This window comes from Rousettus aegyptiacus, unplaced genomic scaffold (genome assembly GCF_014176215.1).
Source record: "Rousettus aegyptiacus isolate mRouAeg1 unplaced genomic scaffold, mRouAeg1.p scaffold_m13_p_12, whole genome shotgun sequence".
In the NCBI taxonomy this organism is placed as follows: domain Eukaryota; kingdom Metazoa; phylum Chordata; class Mammalia; order Chiroptera; family Pteropodidae; genus Rousettus; species Rousettus aegyptiacus.
This window is the reverse complement of record NW_023416287.1, coordinates 42,207,673-42,222,612: the sequence shown is the minus strand read 5'-3', so window position 1 is coordinate 42,222,612 and position 14,940 is coordinate 42,207,673. Positions and strand designations below refer to the sequence as shown.

General features: G+C 35.7%; 1 protein-coding gene and 1 pseudogene across 6 annotated transcripts in view; one reads left to right on the top strand and one right to left on the bottom strand.

Annotated features, from left to right (window-relative positions):
- Positions 1-14,940, bottom strand: part of SYNDIG1 (synapse differentiation inducing 1) — a 233,321-nt gene that overhangs the window by 117,948 nt on the left and 100,433 nt on the right. The gene's annotated exons all lie outside the window — the stretch shown is intronic.
- LOC118610476 lies at positions 1,223-1,341 on the top strand (annotated as a pseudogene).

The following is a 14,940-nucleotide window of genomic DNA, read 5'->3' as shown; positions in this document are numbered from 1 at the left end:
TTCATTGTTATTCAAACTACATTTGCCCAAATTAGAAAGCATTTAGCTTATAGCTACATGTAAATATATAAAAGTTGACTTCATTATAATAATTATAGCCTTACAATGACAAACGATTAAAATTCTCCAGCAAAGATTCGCTTTCTGAAGGCAGCCATAGATATAACAGTTCCTCCTCACTCAAGTTTTGACTAGTGGCTCTGAAGGCACAAAAAATCTGATCAATACAAGTTTGAAAAACTTAAAAGCCTATTCTTTCTTTGGCATATAAATTAGGCATGATGTCCTCACCCTTATACTCATTAAAAACTGTTTTTTTGAAGAATATTAAGAATGGTCCCTTTGTATTATTATGACAGATTGATTAATTATCTTAGATTCTCTCCTCATCGAATTGCTGTAATTACAAACTTAAGTGCCTTTTACTAAGAAGAAAATGTATTTGATGAGAATATAAAATTATTAATTTTTATTTTATGAATGATGCCTTGAGTTACCCATTAAATGAGAGTTATTTTTGATATGGAAATATAAAGGATATATAGCATACTACTTACTAGTCTAATCATGTTTATATTTCAAAAAAATATTTTTAATATTTTCTTTAGAAATTATAATTGCAGGCAAATCTTACTTTATTGTGCTTCACTTTATTTAAGCACCTCACAGATATTGCATTTTACACAAACTGGCTTGTGGAAATCCTGTATTGAACAAGTGTATTGATGCTTTTTTTCCATTTGCTCACTTTTTTCTCTGTGTTACATTTTGGTAATTCTTATGATATTTTAAACTTTTGCATTGTTATATTTTTTGTGGTGATCTGTGATAAGTGATCTTTGATATTACAAATGTACTTGTTTTGGAGCTCCATGAACTGGACCCATATTAAATGGAAAACTTAAATAACAAATGTTGTGTGTATTCTGACTACTTCATCCATTGACCATTCCCTTATCTCCCTCCCTCTCCTTAGGCCTCCCTATTTTCTGAGACACAATGATATTGAAATTAAGCCAATTAATAACAATACAATGACATTGAAGTGTTCAAGTAAAAGAGAGTCACATATCTCTCTTTCTTTAAATCAAAAGCTAAAAATGATGAAGCTTAGTGAGGAAAGCATGTGGAAAGCCAAGACAGGAAGAAAGCTAGGCCTCTTGTGCCAAACAGTTAGCCAAGTTGTGAATGCAAAAAAAAAAAAAAAAAAAAAAAAGTTCTGGTCTATGGCCATGCTACCCTGAACAAGCTGGATCCCATCTGATTTTGGAAGCTAAACAGGGTCAGGCCTGGTTAGTACTTGGATGGGAGATCATCTAAGAAGACCAGGTGCTACAGGCATAAAAAATAAAAATGAATGAAAAATAAGGAATTGTAAGCTGACAAGGCCACCCAAGTGTTGCTTCACCTAAAAACAAAGAAAGAAAGAGAGAGAGAGAGAGAGAGAGAGAGAGAGAGAGAGAGAAAGAAAGAAAGAAAGAAAGAAAGAAAGAAAGAAAGAAAGAAAAAGAAAAGGAAAGAAAAGAAAAAACTTCTGAAAGAAATTAAAAGTGCTACTCCAGTGAATGCAAAAATGGTAAGAAAGTGAAGCAGTCTTATTGCTAATGTGGAGAAAGTTTTAGTGATTTGGACAGAGGATAAAACAGTCACAACATTCCCTCATGAAGAGCAAGGCCCTAACTCTCTTTAATTCTGTGAAGGCTGACAGAAGTGAGGAAGCTGCAGAAGGATGGCAAAGGCTGGTTCATGAGATTTGAGGAAAGATGCCGTCTCCATAACATAGAAGTACAAAGTGAAGCAACACATGCTGATGTAAAAGCTGCAGAAACTTATTCAGATCTAGCTAAGAGAAGGTCACTACACTAAACGCAGATATTCCACGTAGATGAAACAACCTTATATTGGAAGAAGATACCATCTAGGACTTTCACGGCTGGAGAATATAAGTCGATGTTTGGCTTCAAAGCTTCAAAGGATAGACTGAATCTCTTGCTATGGGCTAATAGAGCTGGTGACTTTAAATTGAAGTCAATGCACATTTACCCTTTCCCAGACCTAAAGTCCTTAAGAATTATGCTAATATACTCTGCCTGTGCTCTATAAATGGAACAACAAAACTTGGATGATAGTACATTGGTTTACAACATGGTTTACTGATTTTTTAAAGCCAATTGTTGAAACCTACTGCTCAGAAGAAAAGAATTATTTAAAAATATTACCACTCACTGACAATGCACCTAGTTACGCAAGAGCTCTGATGAATATATACAATGAGATTGATGTTTCCATGCCCGCTAATACAACATTCATTCTGAAGCCCATGGATCAAGTAATAATTTTTACTCTTAAGTCTTGGTTGCAGCATGGACAGCAACCATCTGAAGATCACTTTGTAGATCCTAACAGGTGGCTGTGGGTTATGCATGGGCAGTGGCCTGCACTGGAGCCCCTCCCAAAATGCCCTAGAGTACTGGTGGCTAGATTCTGATCACATCAAAGCATTACCCAATTAGCTCCAGAAATGACAAATCCAAAGGGTGGACTCGGTAGACACCAGAGCCCCACCAAAATAAATCCTACTCTGTGGGGTCAGCCCGTGCACAATGGCTTATCTGCTGCTGTCAGAACCAGTCCTAACAACCAGAAAGCCTGAGGGTCAATCCCTCCCATTGACATGTCAACAGCATTCAAGGCTCATCTTAAACAGAAGGGCACACTCAACTCACCTGAAGGACATGCTTCAAGTACATGGCTCAGGTAACAGAGGAGACTGTGACACAGGTCTCACAAGACACCTACCACATAAGGCCACTCTGACAAGACAAGGAGATGTAACGGATCTACCTAATACATAAAAACAAACACAGGGGGTTAGACAAAATGAAGAGACAAAGAAACATGTCCCAAATGAAAGAACATGACAAAACTATAGAAAAAAACTAAACAAAATGGAGTCAAGCAATCAACCAGATGCAGAGTTTAAAACACTTGTTGTAAGGGTATGCAATAAACTTAAGGGAAGCTAAATGAACTCAGTGAGAACTTGCACAAAGATTTAGAAACCATGTAAAAGAAACAGTCAGAAATAAAGAATCTAATAATTGATATGAGGAATATATTAGGTGAAATCAACAGCAGATTAGATAAAACATATAATTGAATCAGTGATTTTGAAGACAAGGTAGTGGAAAACATCTAATTAGAAAAGAAAAAAGAATAACAACAAGGGCACAGTTTAAGGGACCTCTGGAACAACATCAAAGTTACCAAAATTCAAATTATAGAGTCACCAGAAAAAGAAGAGAGAGCGCAAGAAATTAAAAATATAATTAAAAAAAAAGTAATAAAAAAATTCCCTAACCTGGCACAGGAAAAGATGCACAAGTCCAGTAAGTGCAGAGAGCCCCAGACAAGATAAACCCAAAGATACCCACACCAAGACACGTCATAATTACAATGTGAAAGGTTTAAGACAAATAAGAGAATCTTAAAAGCAGAAAGAGAAAAGCAGTTAGTTACAAGGAAGCTCCCATAAGACTGTCAACAGATTTCTCAAAGAAACTTTCCAGGTCAGAGGGATTAGCACAAAACATCCAAAATGATGAAAAGCAAGAATATACATCCATGATTACTCTAATCAGCAATAATATAATTTAGAATTGATGGAGAATTAGAGTTTCCCAGAAAAAAAACCTAAAGGAGTTCACCAAAACCAAGCCAGTATTACAAAACAAAAACAAAAACAAACAAGCAAACAAAAAACCATGAAGTCCCTCAAGATCATTTTATGAGGTCAGCATTACACTGATGCCAAAGTAGACATAGGCATTACAAAAAAAGAATGAACGAGGAGGTGATGAAAGAAACATAGCAGAATGAAGAGACATCCTCGGTTCTCTCCCCTTGAAACAACAATAAGCTGAACATCTAAAACTCAACAAAAAAAAAACCACCCAAACTGCACACCAGCACATCAGAGTGTGGGATCTGTGCATAAGAGCTACCACACAGGTCAGAACTCTGGGAGAAACAAAGAAGTGGACTCTCACAACTGGTGCTCCCTGCAGGAGGAGAAAGGGAGGGGAGAAGGTGTGGTGGGTTCCCTGAAAAGCCCTGTATAGAAGAGATGTGAGCTCCATGAGGCTGGTGTCAGTGCTCAGGGCACAGGGAAGAATGCAGAGAAGTGGGAAAGTCCAAGAAACAACAGGTGATTATTACCAGCCGCAGCTGCAAAATGCTAGGCTGACCTGAAGCCCCCATCCTCCAATCCAGAGGGCCCCTCCCGCCATGTCCTCTGAGGAAAAATGCAGACCCTAGGGGAATCTGAGAAAACACTACTGAAACCGTTGCTGACACTGACAGAGACTGAGACTGAGGGCAGTGAGCGTGATTAAATATCTATAAGGAAAAAAAGCATTATTAAGGCTTTACATAAAGCAGGGATCAAAGAGGATCAGATGCCACCTACCGGAAACCAAAAGGAAGACACCTTCATAGCTACAGGCTAAAGAGACCATTATATAATCAATCTTCCTTCTGAAAAAAAAAAAAGCAGAATACATTTCCATTAATGCCCAGGTGGAGAAATAGACTATTAAACACCATGAACAACCAAGGTGCCAAGGCATCTCAGAAGAAAGTGAAAAGTTTCTGGAAAACAAGCTTACATACATAGAAATATGCAACTTAAATAATAGAGAATTCAGGATGGTACTTCTGGAAAACTCAGTGAGTTCCAAAATGAGTCATATCAATAATTTCAGGAATTGATAAAACAACTAGATGAGCATAATGAGTTCTTTAGCAAGAAGATTGAAATTCTCAACAAGAACCAAATAGAACTTCTTGAGATGAAGAACACACTTCAACAGTTGAAATATGAAATAGCGAGCTTGGAAAATGGAGTCAACCAAATGGAGAAAAGGATCAGTGATATCGAAGATAGAAATCTAGAAATGAATCTGAATGAAGAAGAGAGAAACGGAAGAATGAAAATAATGAAGGAGAAATATAAGAACCACCTAATACCATCAGGAGAGGAAACATCAGAATAATGGACATTATTAAAGGTGAGATAAAGGAGCAGGGGCTAGAAAGTATTTTCGGACACATAGTTGATGAGAATTTCCCAAATTGAAAGAATGAGCTGGAGCCTGGAATTCAAGAAGTCAACAGAACACCCAATGATCTCAACCCGAAAAGTTCTTCTCTAATACATATTGTGTTAAAATTATCAAAAATCAATGACGAATAAAGAACTCTCAGGGCAGCCAAGGAAAATAAGATGATAACCTATTAGATTATTGCTAGACTTCTCAGCACAAAACTTATGAACCAGAAAAGAGTGGAATCAAATATTCAAACTATTAAATGAAAGGAACTACCAGCCAAGAATAATGTATGCAGCAAAGCTCTACTTTAGATATGAAGGAAAAATAAAGACCTTTTCAGACATAAAAAAAATTTGAAGGAATTCTCCACTACGAGGTCTGGAGTACAGAATATACTGAATGTTGTCAGAAAAATGACAAAAAATTACATAATTAGGAGTATGGAGAGAAGTAGAGAGGCAGAAGCAGAGGAATGCAACTCTTACTAAGAACAGGGCAATATAAGCTTAAACAATAAGAAGAGATTAGTTATAGCAAGATAGTAATGATTGTTCAGTGTAAATAGGGACAAACCGAGACAACAATGAGAGAGAAGTGGAGGATTTAAAGATCCAAATTTACAAAAGGGAATGGAGGTAAGGCACACAAAGAAGAAAATGGTATATATATATATATATATATATATATATATATATATATATATATATATATTTCATAATGGTAATCACACATCAAAGATTCAGAACTGAAATATAACATAAAACAAGAAAGTCCAGAGGAAAAATCCAAAAAAAAAAACACAACCAAGTAAAAAATAAAAAATTTAAAAAATTAAAAAAGGAGACACATAAGGACAAGGGAGGAAAGGAAACAACGAGTTACCAGAAAGCAAAAGATAAAGTGGCTATAGGAAAACCTCATATTTCAATAATCACCCCAAATGTAAATGTACTGAACTCACCAATAAAAAGGCACAGAGTTGCAGAATGGATCAAAAAACAAAACCCAATCATATGCTGCCTCCAGGAGATACACCTCAGAAAAATATAGACTCAAAGTGAAAGAATGGAAAATGATAGTTCAAGTAAATGGCATTCAGAGAAAAGTAGGAATAGCAGAATTAATATAAGATGAAATAGACATCAAAATAAAAAAAGGTAAAGAAAGGTACTGAGGGACACTTTATAACGATAAAGGGAATCATCCACCAAGAAGATATAACACTTATTAATATCTATGCTCCCAATTAGGAAGCCCCGAAACATGTAAAGCAATTACTAACAGAATAAAGGGTGAAACAGACCAAAAAACTATCATAGTAAGGGACCTAAATACCCTACTGTCTGATATAGACAGATCACTCAAACAGAAAATCAATAAGGAAATAACATCCTTAAATGACACATTAGACCAATGTGACATAATTGAAATGTACAGAGTCTTCCATCCCAAAACAGCTGCTTATACATTCTTCTCTAGTGTACAGGGAACATTCTCAAGAATCGACCAAGTACTGGAACATGGAGAAATATAAGAGGGTTGAAATGATACCAACCATATTCTCTGATTATAATGCTTTGAAACTAGAGGTCAACTGCAAAAAGAAAGCAGTAAGTAGCACAAGTACATGGAAACTAAACAACATGTTACTGAAGAATAACTGGGTCAGAGAAGAAATAAAAAGAGAGATCAAGCAATACATAGAAATGAATGATAATGCTAGTATAACATATCAAAACTTTTGGGACATGGCAAAATGGTCATAAAAGGAAAGTTCATATCTTACAGGTCTACCTTCAAAAACAAGAATGAGGCCAAATAAACAACCTAATGCTTCATCTTAAAAAACTGGAAAAGGAAGAACAAATGAAGCCTAAAGACAACAGACAGAAAGAAATAATCAAAATCAGAGCAGAAATAAATGATGATGAGGACAAAAAAACAAAAAGCAGTAGAAAAAATAAATAGAACAAAAAGTTGATTCTTTGAGAAGGTTAATAAAATCAACAACCTCCTGGCTAGACTTACTAAAGAAAATCGAGAAAGGATACAAAAAAGCAAAATCAGGGATCAAAGAGGGGGAAATTACAACAGAGTCCACAGACATACAAAGGATCATTCAAGAATACTAAGAAAAAGTATATAACACCAAATTTAATCACTTAGTAGAAATGGACCAGTACTTAGAGAAATTCAATCTTTCTAGGCTGAATCAAGAAGAACTGGAAAATCTAAAAGCCTGTTCAGCAGTATACAAATTGAAACACTCATAAAAAAAAACCTTCCAAAATAAAAGCTCATGACCAGATGGCTTCACCAGTGAATTCTACCAAACATTCAAAGATTTAATACCTATTCTCCTCAAACTCTTCCAAAAAATCAAAGATGAGGCTATACTTCCTAACTCTTTTTGTGAGGCCACTATTACTCTGATACCAAAAAGTGGTAAAGATAATACAAAAAAAGAGAATATAGACCAACATCTCTCGTGAAAACAGATGCAAAAATCCAAAATAAGATACTAGCAAACAGAATACAGCAATATATTAGAAAGGTTATATACCACGATCAAGTGGGCTTCATCCCAGGAGCACAGAGATGGTTCAACATATGCAATTCAATTCATGTGATACAGCACATAAACAAATTAAAAAAATAAGAATCATATGATCATATCAAGAGATGAAGAAAAAGCCTTCGACAAGACACAGTATTCATTTATGGTGAAAGCACTTAACAAAATCAGTATAGAAAAAAGTACCTTAGCATAATTAAGGCCACATATGACAAACCCTCAGCCAACATTATATTTAATGGTGAAAAACTAAAAACCTTCCCTCTAAGATCAGGAACAAGGCAAGGCTGTCCACTATCACTAGTTATTCAATATAACATTGGAGGTCCTAGTGAGTGCAATTAGACAAGAGAAAGACATAAAAGACATCCAAATAGAAAACAAAGAAGTCAAACTGTCGCTATTTGTGAATGACATGATTCTCTATATAGAAAATCCTAAAAATGCTGCAAGAACACTACTAGAAACAATAACCAAATACAGTAAAGTTTCTGGATACAAAATAAGTGTTCTAAAATCCATAGTGCTTCTATACTCTAATAATGAAGTGTCCGAAAAAGAAGTTGGAAAAAATATATATATTTTTTGCAATTGTAAGAAAAAGAATAAAATACCTAGGAAATAATCTAACTAAACATCTGAAGGACCTACATAATGAAAATTACAAGACCCCATTAAAAGAAATCAAGAAGATACAAAGAAATGGAAAGTTATTCTTTGTTCTTGTATCGGAAGAATCAACATAGTTAAAATGGCCATATTACTTAAAGCATTATACAGATTTAATGCAATCCCCATCAAAATCCCATTGGCATTTTTTAAAGAAATAATACAAAAGTTAATCAGGTTTGTATGGAAGCACAAAGGACCCCAAATTGCCAAAGATATCTGAGAAAAAAAAAATGAGGCTGGAAGCCTCACTCTGCCCAACTTCAAATTATACTACAAAGTGATAGAAATCAAAACGGCATAGTATTGGTAGAAAAACAAACACAGAGCAGTGGCACAGAATTGAGAGTCCAGGAGTAAACCCATGTTTATATGGGTAAATATTTTTGACCAAAAAAAAAAAGCCAAAAACATACTGTGGAGAGAGAAAAGCCTTTTCAATAAATGGTGCTGGGAAAACTGTAAAGTCATATGCAAAAGAATGAAATTAGACTTTTGTCTATCACCACTCACCCAAATTAATTCAAAATGGATTAAGGACCTGAAAATAAGACCTGAAACAATAAAATGCATAAAACAATACATAGGAGCTAAACTCAAAGAGGATTTTATAAATTTAACCTCAAAGGCAAGGTGAGTAAAAGCAAAAATAAATGAATAGGACTATATCAAACTAAAATGCTTCTGCTCAGCAAAAGAAACCATCAACAAAATAAAGAGACAACCATTCTAATGGGAAAATATATTTGCTAGCAACATAAGAAAAGAACAAATGATCCAATCAGAAAATGAGCAGAGGACCTGAACACATACTTCTCTCTAGAGAACATACATATAGCCAATTGGTTTGCAATTCCCTAATCACTAGTTATGAGGGAATTGCAAACCAAAACCACAACGAGATACTGTCTCAAACCTGTTAGAATAGCTGTAATCAATAGAACAAGTAATAACAAATATTGGAGAGGATGCGGTGAAAAAGGAACCCTTATATACTGCTGGTGGGAATGCAAACTGGTACAGTCACTATGGGAAACAGTATGGAATTTTCTCAAAAAACTAAGAATTGATCTACCATATGATCCAACAATCCCTCTGCTAGGTATTTACCACAAAGACTTGAAAACCTATATCAGAAAAGATATTTGCATACCAATGTTCATAGCAGCATTATTCACAGTGCCCAGGATATGAAAGCTACTGAATTATCCTACGATAGATGATTTGATAAAGCAGCTGTGGTACATATATACAATGGAATATTATTTAGCCATAAAAAGAGATAAAATGCTACCATTTGTGACAACATGGATAGAACTTGAAATAATCATGCTGAGCGAAATAAGCTGGACAGAAAAAGTTGAAAATCACATGATATCCCTTATATGTGGAATATAAACCTAAAAACAACAAGCAAATAGGAAAAAAAACAGGGACTCATGGACATGAACAATAGACTAGTGCTTGCCATAGGGAAGGGGAGAGGGGGGATGAAAGAGGTAGAGATGTAAAAGGAGGTCAAATATGTGGTAACAGAAAGATTTCTAACTATTGGAGGTAAACACACAATGTAAATACATATTTCTTACTGTTAAAATGTACAGCTGAAACTTACCAGATTTTGTTAACCAGTCATCATAAAAAATAAGTTAATTAAAATAGAAAAAATATTTAAAAAATAAAAACAAAAAATAAAGAATTGCTTAAAAATAAAAACTGAGAGAAAGAAAGTGAGAAATAAAATTATAGGATAATATCTTTGATGAGCGTAGATGCAAAAAGCTTCAATAAAATATTCCTAAAATGTATGCAGCAATAAATTACAAAAGAAATGCCAGGGGAAAATATGGCATTGATGATTGTTGTGAGAAACACCTGCAGTCTTGGTGGGATGTCTGGTGCTTAGAGCAACAAGGTCATCAGAGCAGATGTGGACTTGCACACAAGGACACATTGCAGGGAGGGCACACACGCCTGACCTATTCTGGGACTTCTTGCTCTAGGGAGGAGGATGGGAAAAAGATACCTGAGAAGAAATAGCTGATAACACAGTCATGGCCTTGAGGCTGAGTCTGGGAATTGGCTGTAGTTTGTAATTGCTAACCTGATAGTAACTAATGATGTTTTGCAAAACCAGCTTTGTGAAGGAGAATAAAAAGCCATGGAAACAGGGGTGGGGGCTGCTAGCATTGCCATTCCTTGCCATTTATCCTCTCCCTTATCCATGTTAGTAAAAGCATTTCTAGACTCCGACTCTTCTTCCTAACCATGTCCGCAACAATGATAGAGGCTTTTTCATCCTCTTTCGACCATCTCAATGTTGTGACAGAAACATGGAGCAAACAGAATGCAGAGTCACATAGGATTGGATGAACAGAAGCCTTACAACTAGGGAGAGAAATAAGAAATCACCCTGCAATGGTGGGAGGTAGGAGGGGACGAAGACGTGAGTCTGCTGGGTCCCAAGGTGCTGAGTAGTACAAAGGCTATGGGAATAGCTGCAGGTGCTTGTTTAAAAAGTGTGTTAGTAAGTGATCTTTTGCAGTGATGAACTTGCTCACTATGAGTACCAGTGCCCGGCCGGCTGCTTGAGGGGAACCAGGCACTTACAGGGGAACAGTGAGTTGTCAGAGAGAGGGCTGGAGGCAGGGCTTTCTCCCAAGCAGAAGGGCTGGCGGTATCCGTTTTTTTCTCTGTTGAGCCCTGCCCCCTCCAGTTGTGTGGACTCAGTGCTGCCATAGTTGAGACTTCTTCATCAAAGTGGATAACAGAGGTCACTCCACCCAGGGGATTCCCTGAAATTCTGTCCAAGCCACATCCAGCTGTTTCCTCTGCGAGTCTGGTGCTCCTTGCTGAGCCAACTCTAAGACTCACACAGGTGGCAGTTGGCCTTGGTTTCTGGCATGGCCTCTTGAGGCAACTATTATTTGTGGATTGCTTGCTGGATTTTAATAGGTGGTCATGGAGGGACACAGGCTGGGGCTACACTTGATCAGCAGCTCAACCTCTCTGAGGACTGTGTTACTGGACACCTATTACACAATAGATGTAGGAGCTTTGCTTGGTATATAGAAACAGACACAGAAAGGCAGCCAAAATGGGAAGATGAAGAAGCAGAAACTACATGAGAGAACAGAACAGAGATCCAGGAATAATGGAATCAAGCAATCTAACAGATGCAGAGTTCAAAACACTGGTTATAAAGATGCTCAATGAAGATATAGGAAGTGTAGATGAATTCAGTAAGAACTTTACCAAAGAGATAAGAAAAACATAAAAATTTAAATGGAAATTATAAAAGGGAACAAGTCAGAAATGAAGGACATTTTATTTGAGGTGAAGAGTATATTAGAGGGAATCAAAGAGTGGATAAAGAAGAGGTTCAAACTACTGATACAGAGGATGGAAAAGCCAAGGACACCCAATCAGATAGGCAAGAAAAAAGAAGCCAAGATTATAATAATAATTTAAGGAGCCTATGGGACACAATTAAATGTGAAAATGTTCACGTCATAGGGTTACCTGAAGGAGAACAAGAAGTTGAAGAGCTAGTTGAAGAAATAGTGATGGAAAACTTCCATCACCTGGTGAAGGAAATAGACATATAACCCAAGGAAGCTCAGAGAGTCCCAGGAAAGAGGAAGCCAAAGAGGCCTATGCCAAGACACTTCATAATTAAAATGCCAAAGATTAAGTACAAAGAGAGAATCTTAAGAACAGCAAGGGAAAAGTAGTTCGTTACCTACAAAGGAGGACTCATAAGATTGGCAGTTGATTTCTCAAAAGAAACTATGCAGTACAGAAGGCTTGACACAAAATATTCAATGCGATGAAAACTCAGAACTACAACCAAGAATACTTTATTCAGCAAAGCTATCATTTAGAGTTGAAGGACAGATAAAGAGCTTCCCAGACAAAAATAAGCTAAAGGAATTCATCAATGTCAAAACAATATTATAGGAAATACCAGAAGGATTTCTTTAAATAGGAATAAAGAACAGCAATGACTACATTCCTATCAATAAGTACTTTGAATGGAAAAGAATTAAGTGCTCAACCAAAAGATAGCATGGCTGGATGGATGAGAAAACAAGACCCCTGCATATGCTACTTACAAGAGACTAACTTCAGACTAAAAGACACACACAGACTAAAAGTGATGTAAAAAGATATTGCCTTGATGGACCTAGAAGATATTCAGCTGAATGAAAAAAGTCAGTTAGAGAAAGACAGATATTGCATGGAATTTAAAGAACAAAATAAACAAAAACAACACAAATGAAATAAACTCAGATACAGAGAATATTTTGAAGGCTATTAGATGGGAGGGGGTTGGGGGGCTGATGAAAAAGGGCAAAGGGATTAAGAAGTACAAATGGATAGTTACATAATTAGACATGAAGCTATAAATTGTAACATAAGGAAAATAGTTAATAATGTTGTAATAAATATGGAAATGGGAAAAGATTTACTAGATTTAGTAGGGTGATTACTTTGTGAGTTATATAGCTCTCTGATCACTATGCTGTACAACTGATAATAATATATTATTCTATGCCAATTATAATTGAAAAATTCATTGATTTGTACAATGTAAATATGAGCAACTAATTGCCTATTATATTTCAATAAATCCTGGAAAAAATAAATTAAAAAAATTCGTATGATATGGTCAATTGGTATTTATTCCTGGTATATTCAAAGTTGGTTTGATATTCTCAAATCATTAATGTGATATACCATATAAACAAAGTAAAAAATAAAAATCATATGTTCACATTGATAGATGCATAAAAGCACTGAAAAAATGCAAAATCCATTTATAATTTCTTAGCAAAGTGGTACTAGAGGGAACATACCTTAACATAATAAAGGCCATATTTGTTAAAACCACAGCTAACATCATACTCAATGGTGAAAAGCTAAAAGCATTTTTCTTAAGATTAAGAAGAGCACAAGCATGTCCATTTTCACCTGTTCAATTCAACAGTGTCAAAAAACCTAGCCACAGCAATCAGACAAGAAAAAGCAATAAAAGGCATCCAAATCAGATAGCAAAAAGTAAACCCCTCTTTATTTGCAGAAGATATGCTACTATATATAGAGAAACTGAAAGATTTAATTAAAAAACTATTAGAACTGTCGAATGAATTCAGCAAACTAGTAAAATACAAAATTAATAGTCAGAAGTTGATTCTATTTTTATGCATCAAAAATAAACTATCAGAAAGAGAAATTAGGAAAACAATCTCATTTACAATTGCATCAAAAAAATATGTAGGAATAAATGTACCCAAGGAGGTAAAAATCTATACTCAGAAAATTATAAGACTTTGAATAAAAAAACTAAAAAAGACACAAATAAATGGAAGCATATACTGTGCTTCTGGATAGGAAGAATTATCATTAAAATGTCCATGATACCCAAAGTAATCTACAGATTCAATGCAATCACTATCAAAATTCCAATGGCATTTTTCACAGAACTAGAATGAATAATTCTAAAGTTTATATGAAATTAAAAATGACCTTTAATAACCAAAGCAATATGAGAACGAATGAAAAAGTTGGAGGTTCACACTACCTGGTAGCAAACTATATGCCAAGGCTCCAGTAATCAAAACAGCATGGTACTGGCAAAAAAAAAAAAAAAAAAAAAAGACAAACACAGAGATCAATGGAATGGAAATATCTCTACACCAATATGGTCATTTAATCTATGACAAAGGAGGCAAGAATATACAATGATTTAAAGACAATTTCTTTAATAAAATTGTGAAGTTATATGCAAAAAAAAAACCCGAAATGACTACTTTGTTCCACAATATACAAGGACAAATTCAAAATGAGATTAAAGACTTAAATGTAAAAATCAAAGCCATAAAACTCTTTAAAGAAAACACAGGCAGTAAACACTGACATTCTTTTAGTAATATATATTTTTATATGTTTTCTTAGGCAAGGAGACATGTCCCTTTGACAAGGGAAATGAAAGAAAAAATACACTAACAGGAGTGATGTCAGAAGTGTGGTAACCTGAGAGGTTGCTTTGAACATGTTGAACAGCTAAAATTAAACAAAGAATTCCCTGCTGAATACACAAGCACTTCTGAAAGATTTGAGCATCAAAATACCTGAAGTCAGCAAATCAGGGTGAATGTGAGAGGAGGGAAAGGAGAAAAGCAGAGAAGGGTGCTGTAGATGCAGCCCAAAGCTTACTGAAGATTGCAGGAGAGCAGAGGAATCTGGCTACAAGTGCACTCTTTTTAGTCCAGCACATTCCTGCCTGAGTGATTAGCGCAGACCAAGGCTGAACCCAGTGATTTATTGGAGCAGAGATTGAATACAGAAGTGTGACAGCTGTGTTCTAGTAGCCATCGCTGCCAGGCAGAAAACAAAGCCATGGAGCCTGGTCGCCTACCTCCGCCTTCCCAGAGCTTGCCTTCTCACACCCTCTGAGAACTACCAGTGAGCCCCAGACAAAATGGTAGCAGTGAGTGTTGGATTACAAAGCAGAACATCTACAGCCCTGGTAACTGCAGAGACAGCTCCTGAGCAGCACATGCACACTGTGTGTAATCCCAA